The sequence below is a fragment of the Ochotona princeps genome, chromosome X, assembly GCF_030435755.1.
Source record: "Ochotona princeps isolate mOchPri1 chromosome X, mOchPri1.hap1, whole genome shotgun sequence".
NCBI classification, from domain to species: domain Eukaryota; kingdom Metazoa; phylum Chordata; class Mammalia; order Lagomorpha; family Ochotonidae; genus Ochotona; species Ochotona princeps.
The window spans coordinates 43,944,797-43,955,183 of NC_080865.1; positions in this window are offsets into that span (position 1 = coordinate 43,944,797).

Sequence of the window (10,387 nt, forward strand, 5' to 3'; positions counted from 1 at the left end):
AGAAGATCTTCCTCTCTGTCTCTCCTCCTCTCTGTATATCTGACTTTGTAATAAAATAAATAAATCTTTTAAAAAAATGAAATCATATAGGTGACTTGAAGTATGCAATTTCTAACTGACAATGCTATTATAAAACATTTGTTGCATGTAAAGGATTAATTTGGAGGGTGCCAGAGCCATGGTAGAGTAGGCTAAGCTTCCATCTGAGGTGCTCCCATGCCATATGTGCACCAGCTCATGTCCTGGCTGCTCCGCTTTCCATCGAGTTCCTTGCTTATGACCTGGGAAGGCAGCAAAGCATGCTCAAATTCTTGGGCCCCTTCCCTGACAAGGGAGACCCAATGAAAGCCCCTGGCTTTGGATTGACTCAGCTCCAGCTCTCTTGCTTGCTCTCTGTCTCTCCTTCTCTTGAGAAATCTGCCTTTCAAAACAAGATGAAATAGGGCCTGGCGGCGTGGCCTAGCGGCTAAAGTCCTCGCCTTCAACGCACCGGGACCCCATGTGGGCGCCGGTTCTAATCCAAGCAGCTCCACTTCCCATCCAGCTCCCTGCTTGTGGCCTGGGAAAGCAGTCGAGGACGGCCCAATGCATTGGGACCCTGCACCCGCGTGGGAGACCTGGAAGAGGTTCCTGGTTCCTGGCTTCGGATCAGCGCGCACTGGCCGTTGCGGTCACTTGGGGAGTGAATCATCGGATGGAAGATCTTCCCCTCTGTCTCTCCTCCTCTCTGTATATCTGACTTTGTAATAAAAATAAATCTTTTAAAAAAAACAAGATGAAAAAAAAACAAGTTGAAATAAATCTTTTTTTTAAAAAAAGATCAATTTAAGTTAAAAAAAAATAACACTAAGTGCATCATAGTCATTAAGAATTTCCAATGATAAATTCAGGAACATTTTAATGTTTTCTGACCTCTTTCATGAAAAGGGGAGAAAAGCCTGAGGCCAGCACAAAGTCTAGGATGTAGTCAGTGGCACATTACACGCCTTTCTCCTATTACTGAGGAAACAAATTCGAAATTCAGGTAAGTCGGGACCAGTACAGTAGCCTAGCGGCTAAAGTCCTCGCCTTGCATCCATGGGGATACCATATGGGGGCTGATTTGTGTCCTGGCTGCTCCACTTCCCATCCAGCTCTCTGCTTGTGGCCTTGGAAAGCAGTAGAGAATGGCCCAAAGCCTTGGGACCCTGCACCCATGTGAAAGACCCAGAAGAGGCTCCTGGCTCTTGGCTTCAGAAAAGCTCAGCTCCAGTTGTTGTAGCCACTTAGGGAATGAAACAGCAGACAGAAGATCTTTCTCTCTGTCTATTCTCTCCGTAAAACGAATCTGCCTTTCCAATAAAAAAGAAGTGAATCTTAAAAAAAATTCAGTTAAGTCTTTATTCACCACATTGTCCTCAACTGGTCCCCTCAAATATATCTCTAGGAGTGGAAAATAATACCGACTATGGCACTGTACAGATCAAAATAGGTCCATGTGGCCCTCAGACCTAACGGCCAACAGGTTCTGGCAAGATGAGCACCACCAACAACCTAGGTATAAAGGACACCTGATGTCTCCCTAATCCTGGGACCTGCTCCAACCGGAAGTGGGAGAAGAGTTGTACAGACAACAGTGCAGCCTCAGCACAGTATCACAGGAGGTGGAGACTGGTGATCCAAGAGCTGGGGCTGTGGAGACCACGGTGGAAATCTGACATAAAAACCCAGACCTGGAACTTGCTGAAGGGAATGGCACAAGAGACTACAAACAAACAGCTGTGTGCCAACCACAATAAGTAAAATCAAACTGTAGACCTGTGGGTAACACAGCTTAGAAACCTGCCCCAAGGAGAAGAATTTGATAACCAGAAGTACAATGACAAAGAGCAAAAGAAGAGACAGAGGCACAATGAATATTACTGAAGATTCCCCTGCAAAGGAGAAAAACCCTTTGCCAACCTCAGAGTTCATTGAGGAAGACATCGAGAAAATGGGGGTTACAGAATTCAAAACACAGGTTATAAAACTTCTTATCAACAATGAGAAGCACGTAAAGCAGGCATTCAAGGAATTCAAGGAATATGTCACACTGGAAATGAATCAAATGAAGGCTGATGTATCCAAAGTGAAGCATACAGTGGAGCAAATTAAAGGTACAGTGGAGAGTCACCAAAATAGAATGAAGCAAGCAGAAAAAAGAATCTCTGAATTAGAAGATATTTCCTGTCACCAGAGGGAAACAAACAAAAAGCTGGAAGCAGAGCTGGATCAGGCCAAAAAAAGTATTCAAGAACTGAAAGGCACTATTAAAAGGCCAAATGTAAGAGTTATGGGAGTTGCAGAAGGTGCAGAAAGAGAAGCTGGGTTTACAAATGTATTTAATGAAAGAATAAGGGAAAATTTCCCTAATCTAAAGAAAGAATTGGGAAACAACATCCAGGAGGGGCACAGAACTCCCAACAGGCTTGATCAAAAGTGATCTTCACCACGACACATGATCATCAAGCTCTCTTCAATCAAGCATAAGCAAAAGATCCTTAAATGTGCACGTGAAAAAAATCAACTGACATATAAAGGAGTGCCTATTAAACTCACAGGAGATCTCTCACAGGAAACTCTACAGGCCAGAAGAGAATGGAGTGACACATTCCAGATTCTAAAAGAAAAAAATTGTCGGCCCAGGATAACATATCCAGCAAAACTTTCCTTTGTCTTTGAAAATGACATAAAATTCTTTCACAGTAAAGAAAAGTTAAAAACCTGACCTACAAATGATACTCAGAGATGTTTTCTTGATAGAGAAAAGGAACAGCACCCCCCAAAAATGAATGACAAATGCAAAGAACATCCCAGTAAAATGACAACAGAAGACTAAATCAATGAACAACCCATTGCTATAATGACAGAACCAAATTACCACCCATTCATATTAACCCTGAATGTAAATGGCTTAGACTCATCAATCAAACATCATAGATTAGTAGACTGGATTGAAAAAAAATAACGCCCATCTATTTGTTGCCTACAGCAGACACATTTCCCCAACAAAGATCAGTGGAAATTATATCTTATGGATTTTGATTTTTTTGTTAGTTTCATCTCTTCAAACACTTCTGATTAAATTCTTCACTGACTCATAGATCATACAGTAGCATCATTTTCTTCAAGAAGGATTTTGATTTTCATTTCTTCAGAGATACATTAGTCATTCAGTAGCATGTTATTTAACTTCATGGTGTTGTAAATTTCTATTTTTCTTCCTGTTGTTTATTTTGTATTGTGTCTTTTCATTGAAGGGGATGTGTAGTAACTGTGTAATGGAGACTATCATATCCAGATGTGAGGATGCAGTGTAGTATGCATCTCTAATTCCAAACAAAGATGCACTCCCAATGAAACTGTTTACTATATGTTGACAATAGGATGCTGGACTCTCTGCCATTGTCCATGCCTGCAATGAGGGACATATGACTGTGTATGAAGAACTATACTATAGTAATGATATAGGGGAACTCAGTGAGGGTGGAGGGAATTGGGGAGGGGATAAGGGAAATCCCAAGGCCTAAGGAACTATATCATAAAATGATAATAATAAAAAGAAGTAAAATTAAAAAATATCTCTAGGAATTATGATGTTTCTGGAGTCAGATAATTTATCATAAGTGTGCAGACATTTGGCACATCAGCTGACATCAATTGAGATATCCAGCACCTCATACTGAAGTGTTCAGGCTTGAATCACAGCTGCGCTCTACATTCCAGTTTCCTGATAATGCGCATCCTGTCTATAAGTGCCAGGAACAATGATGATGACTAGTTGGGTCCTAACCACGCAGAAGGGAGACCAAAATTGAGTTTCTGGCTGCTAGCTTCACTCCGACACAATTCCAACTTTTGGGGGGGCATTTAGGGAGTAAACTATAACCCACACCCCCACACTGGAGTGTCTATGTTCAATCCCTGGCCCTAGAACCTGACTCCAGCTTCCTGTTAACACAGATTCCAGGGGGTAGTGTTAATGACTCAAGTAGTTTGGTCCCTGTCACCCATGTGTGAGACCTAGATTGAATTTCCTGTTCCCATGTTCAACACGGCACAGTCCTAGTTGTGATGGGCATTTGCACCTCAAATAAGTTAAGGGAAAATGGAATTTCAAGATGTTTATTTTGGCACAAAAATGAAATTCACGCATGAACATTTCATCACTTACATGCCTCCTTATTGAAATGCTTATTTCTGTGGGCATGGGTTGTATCTTTATCCCCATGCTTCAAAAGTTGAATGAGGCATGATCATCTCAAAGTACTCACCTAATCAATCACTTGCTTAATTCCAAATACTACTGCAATTAATATTTTGAAATGTCTTTCCTCTGATTGCTTTTAATACATATAGTACAGGGGCCAGCACCTCTCATAGGTTAAACCTCTGCCTGTGGTGTGGCATCAAATCCTGGCAGCTGCTCCACTTCCCATCCAACTCTCTGCTAACGTGTCTGGGAAGCCAACAAAGGATGGCCCAAATGTGAATCAGCTCTGGTTGCTGTGGTCATTTGGGAAGTGAAACAGTGGATGCAAGATTTGTCTCTGTCGCTGGGCCTCCTGAGTGGCTCAGACGGAGCAGTGGACAACATATCTAAATGTACATGGAGGACATGGCAGTGCATCGGAGCCTCCAGAGGACACCTGGTACCATGGCAGAGGACTGAGGACAGAACAAATTGATCAATTACCCCAGCCAATCATTGGCAGTGAATATCTGGCCAGATAGAGACTCTAAGGTGGACCATAACAGCCAGTGGTTTCCGAAGATTTCATCGTGATTGGAGTGATGGGATCACCAGCAATTCAGGACTGTTGAACTATCAAAACCTCTTGAGAAATTCATGGTGTTGTGAATTTTTATTTTTCTTCCTGTTGTTGATTTTGTATCGTGGCTTTTCATTTAAGAGTGATGTGTGTCCCAAAAGGTTAGATACCATGTTTGCCTTAATTTAAGATATGATGTCAATATGAAAAACAGTATATGTAAAATGTAATATTATCTCAACCTCAAACAGCCTATCTCACATGCAATAAGATATAATGAAGTAACCAATCAACCAGCAATCAATGTAAGTCAGACTGCTTATGATCTACATCAAAGAACTGTAAAACCTAATATACTTTTTAAATTAAATTTATTCATTAATTACATTGTGTTATAATTACATAGAATCTGGGATTCTCCCCCCACACTCCCCCCATGGTGGGTTCCTCCACCTCGCTGCATAACCATAGTTCAAGTTCAGTTGAAATTCCCTCTTTGCAAGTATATGCCAAGCATAGAGTCCAACATCCCATAGTCCAGTCAAGTCCAACTACTTATTGGGTAGACCCTCTCTGGTCTGAGGGCAGAGTCACCAGAGTATCATCCCGGTCAAATAAAAGCACTAACATACCATCTGCAACAATTACCATCGTTATGGAATTAATTGACATGGTACTGAGCAGTCAAGATGTTAAAAATAAATGCAATTTCTTAACCACATTCTGTGACCCCCCCATTCACAGTTCAATTTTAGTTTATATACGACATATGACATAACATCCATAACATAACATGTCATGCTTAACATCATATCATCTTAAATTAAGGCAAACATGTGGTATCTAACCTTTTGGGATTGGTTCATTTCCCTTAGCATTATGGTTTCCAGTTTGGCCCATTTGGCCACAAAGAATTGCATTTTGTTTTTTTTAATAGCTGAGTAGTATTCCATGGAGTAGATGAACCATAGCTTTCTTATCCAATCCTCTGCTGATGGGCATTTTGGTTGTTTCCATGTTTTTGCAATTACTGATTGTGCTGCTATGAACATAGGAGTGCATGTTGGTTTCTCGTAAAACAAGTTTTTTGGATATATTCCTAGGAGTGCTATGGCTGGGTCATATGGTATGTCGGTTTTGAGTTGTTTGAATATTCTCCATACTGATTTCCATAGAGGCTGTACCAATCTGCAGCCCCACCAGCAGTGGAGTAAAACTTAATATACTTTTTTTTTTTTAAGATTTTATTATTATTGGAAAGCCGGATATACAGAGAGGAGGAGAGACAGAGAGGAAGATCTTCCATCCGATGTTTCACTCCCCAAGTGAGCCGCAATGGGCCGGTGCTGCGCCAATCCGATGCCGGGAACCAGGATCCTCCTCCGGGTCTCCCACGCGGGTGCAGGATCCCAAAGCTTTGTGCCGTCCTCGACTGCTTTCCCAGGCCACAAGCAGGGAGCTGGATGGGAAGTGGAGCTGCCGGGATTAGAACCGGCGCCCATATGGGATCCCGGTGCGTTCAAGGCGAGGACTTTAGCCGCTAGGCCACGCCGCTGGGCCCCCTAATATACTTTTAATACCCTATGTTATCCCATAGTGAGGAGGGATAGCAGAGAAATATTTCATCTCCCTAGAATGTGTAAGGAAGACGTGAAATATAACCCACCAGGATCATAACTGGTAACTCATAGACAACAGACTCAAATCAGCATTAGACAATAGTTAAACTACAAAGACATATGGGGGATTCAAGAGCGATCCTGACAACCTCTTAACAGGAGGTCATATGCACAGAGCACGGGGGGACCCCAGAGTGGAACAGGTGGACAGGAGAAGGCTTGTATCCCAACCCTGAAGACTCACAGAATCTCACCAAGGACCATCAGTATGAACACCAAGGACTACATCCCAACTGCCAAGGAGACCACGGGGAACTGGAGTGCCTTTGGAGGCCAAGAACTCTGAGGTCATCCACTCCTGCTTGGATCCACTACATGGAATGGAAGAAGTCCAAATACTTCCTCGCAGGATCCAAGGTCATCAGAACAACAGCCAGGAGCCCCGAGCAGTCCGCAGAAACAGAAGAACAGTAAACTTCCTTCGGGACTAGGGAGGAGAGCTTTCTCAGGTCCTTACTGAGTTCCAACTTTGGGTCCCCACCCTCTGTTGCAATGACCATCAGGATCGCTCCAGAAACCCCTCAAAACAAATGAACAAACAAAATTCTAGAATAGATAGAGAACAACAAGGAAAGCTTGGAATCAGACAGGAAACGGTCAGCGTGGATTCACTTATACCTTACTAAGTGGGACACAAAGATTGGTTACTCCTCACTAGGGTATTGAGGATTTCTCTGCACACCCCTCCTAAAACTGTTTTGCACCTAAACTGTTGACATATGTCTTGTTAGAGTTATAAGCCAGTCTAGACTACTCGGAAAAAAAAGAGAGAGAGAGAGAGAAAAGAAAAAAAAAAGCCAAGTTCAGCAAAATTATGCTTCAACACTATATAATGCTAAATACTATAATGAGAATAGACACGAGACAGCTGAATAGTAATCTGTACCCATTTTAAGGTGTATAGAACCCAGTCATGTATAAACTAAAATTGAAATGTCAACGAAGGAGTCACAGGATGTGGTAAAGAACTTGCATTTTTTTTTAACATGTTGGTTACTCAATACCATGTCAATTAATTCCATAACGTTATAAATTGTTGCTGATGTTGTGTTAGGGCTTTTAATTGATAGGGATGATACTCTCTCGGCTCTACCTTCAGACCAGAGATGGTCTCCCCAACAAGCCGTTGAATTTGGACAATAAGATGCTGGACTCTATGCTTGGTATATGCTTGCAATGAAAGAATCTCAACTGAACTTGAACTGTGGTAATGCAACAAGGTGGAGGAATCCACCATGGGGGGAGGGTTTGGGGAGGGGTGGGGAGAATCCCAGTACCTATGAAACTGTGTCACATAATACAATGTAATTAATAATATATATATATATATATATATATATATATATATATATATATATATATATATATAAAGAGTGATGTGTGGTGACTGTGTAATGGAGACTATCATGTCCAGATGTGAGGATGCAGTGCAGTGTGCATCTCTACTTCCAGATCAAAGATGAACTACTAATGAAACTATTAGCTGTATCTTGCCAATGGGAGGCTAGACTCTCTGCCATTGCCCATGCCCACAATGATGAACATGTGACTGTTAATGAAGAGCTATGCTATAGTAATAATATGGGGGGAATGTGGGGAGGGGAGGGGATTTGGGAAGGGGGCGCAGGAAATATAAATAAATAAATAAATAGATTCTGTATATCTGCCTTTCAAATAAAACTTTTTTAAAAAAGATTTTATTTATTTTTATTGGAAAGGCAGATATACAGAGAGGAGAGACAGAGAGGAAGATCTTCCATCCGATGGTTCACTCCCCAAGTGACTGCAACGGCCAGAGCTGAGTCAATCTGAAGCCAGGAGCCAGGAGCCTCTTCCAGGTCTCCCACGCGGGTGTAGGGTCCCAAAGCTTTGTGCCATCCTCAACTGCTTTCCCAGGCCACAAGAATGGAACTGGATGGGAAGCTGGTTGCCGGGATTAGAACCGGTGCCCATATGGGATCCCGGTGCGTTCAAGGTGAAGACTTTAACCACTATGCTGTTGCGCCAGACCCCAAAAACACTTTAAAATAAAATGTACAGGGGGGTGGGAGTTTGGGGGGGGGGAATCCCAGCCTATACGAAATTGTACCACCTAATGCAAAATTCAAAATAAAAATATATTTTTAAAATGTACAGTAGATCACTGCATGTTTACAAGTACAAATCTGTATCTACTGAGAACATGGTAAGTCCTTGAAACAGCCAAGATTCATCTGAAAGGTGACAAAGTGAATGCAGTGGAGCTGTTTCTCAGTAGCTTATCAAACCGGTCATGAAAGCAATTTAAGCAGGTCCTAACCTAAGTATCTTCTGAACAATAACATTTTTGTGATGCCTATGGCTGTCCAAGGCAACTAACTGTAAAGTACATTGAAGGGGAAGCCAATAAGTTGGCTGAATGCTTAAAGAATCCAGCTGTAATTCTTTCTAACCTATTTCTATTTCAGACCAAGTTGTAATTGGGTCAAGGGAACATTAAAGGGTTGAAATCAAGACTCCCCCAATTTTATTTCAGCCTACTTAAAAAACTTTGGGAAATACAGCAACTTGATAATTTTTACCCCAGGGAACAGTACAAGATTTGAAACCTTCTAAAATGAAGGCTGACATTATTCATGGCTAAGGTACAGGTGGTAACTTGCAAAGTGATTTGCTGAATTTACAATACATGGCCTCTAATCCTCCTCAGAAGGAATGATTTGTCCTTTTAATTTTCCTTTACCAAAACAGCCCAAACTATGGTATGTTCTGAGAAAACATAACTTATAAGCCATATATCTAGAGCTTGGAGGGAAAAAACAAACAAAAAAAACTAGAGGCCATACAAGCAATGGGATTAAGATACCAAGAACTGGGTAAAACTGCTACCTGGTATCCCATATGGGTATCTCATGGCTGCCAATTTGAATCCCAGCTGCTCCACTTCTGCACTTCATCTTATTTAAAAGGCAGAGAAGGGATGCTCCATTTCTAACCCAGTTCTCAGCTAGTGTGCCTGGAAAAGCAGCAGATGGCCCAAGTACCTTGGCCCCTGCTAGTCATGTGGGATACCAACAAGCTCCTGGTTTCAGCTGAGCCTTGCCCTGGTCATTGTGGCCATTTGGGGAGTAAACTAGCAAGATCTCTCTCTCTCCTCTTGATAAGTGTGCAAATACATCTCTTTCTAAAAATCCCAAGAAACCTTGACTCTGAAATCGAAGATCTGCATGGCAATACACTGCCATCCACCATATAACCACAGGTAAATTCAAATATCTATTTCTCAACTGTGTCACCAATAGTGGTTACACTTCTGCCGTAGTCACTGTGAAGACCAGAATAAATTGTCCTAATACAAAGTCTGATTGTAATCACAAGTGTATTTTTTTTAAATTAGTAAGGCATTTGCAGGGTGCCTAGGCACAGACTCACACCGTACGGATTATCCAGTGGTGTTGCTCAAATAATACGGTCATGAGGACTAGAACTAAAACCTGGGGAGGCTGTGGAGTGAACGGACTCCATCAAAACTACCCTGAGGAACTGAGTTCCAACTCTAGGAAGAGTTTTTTGTAGGCAGCAAAGGAAATGCAACTAGGGAATTGTTATAGTTTATATGGTAGGTACAGCACCAGCATCCCAAGTGGCCCCCCTTTAAGAATTCAAGACTACTTCACTTCCTTCCGGGAAAAGCGTGCAGTCTAAGTGTCTGGGCCTCTGTAATGCATGTGATGCAGAAAAACCTCCTGGATCTGGCCTGGCACAGCATTAGCCCTTGTGGCCATCTGGGGATGGAAAATATCTTTCACATAAATAAATCTTTAAAAAAAAAGTTCATGGGAGTGTTCCATACTGGAATGAGTGGGTTAAAGGCTCGGCCAGCTGTGCTCCTGACTCCAGTTTGCTGGTAAAACAGACTCTGGGAGATAATGGTGATGG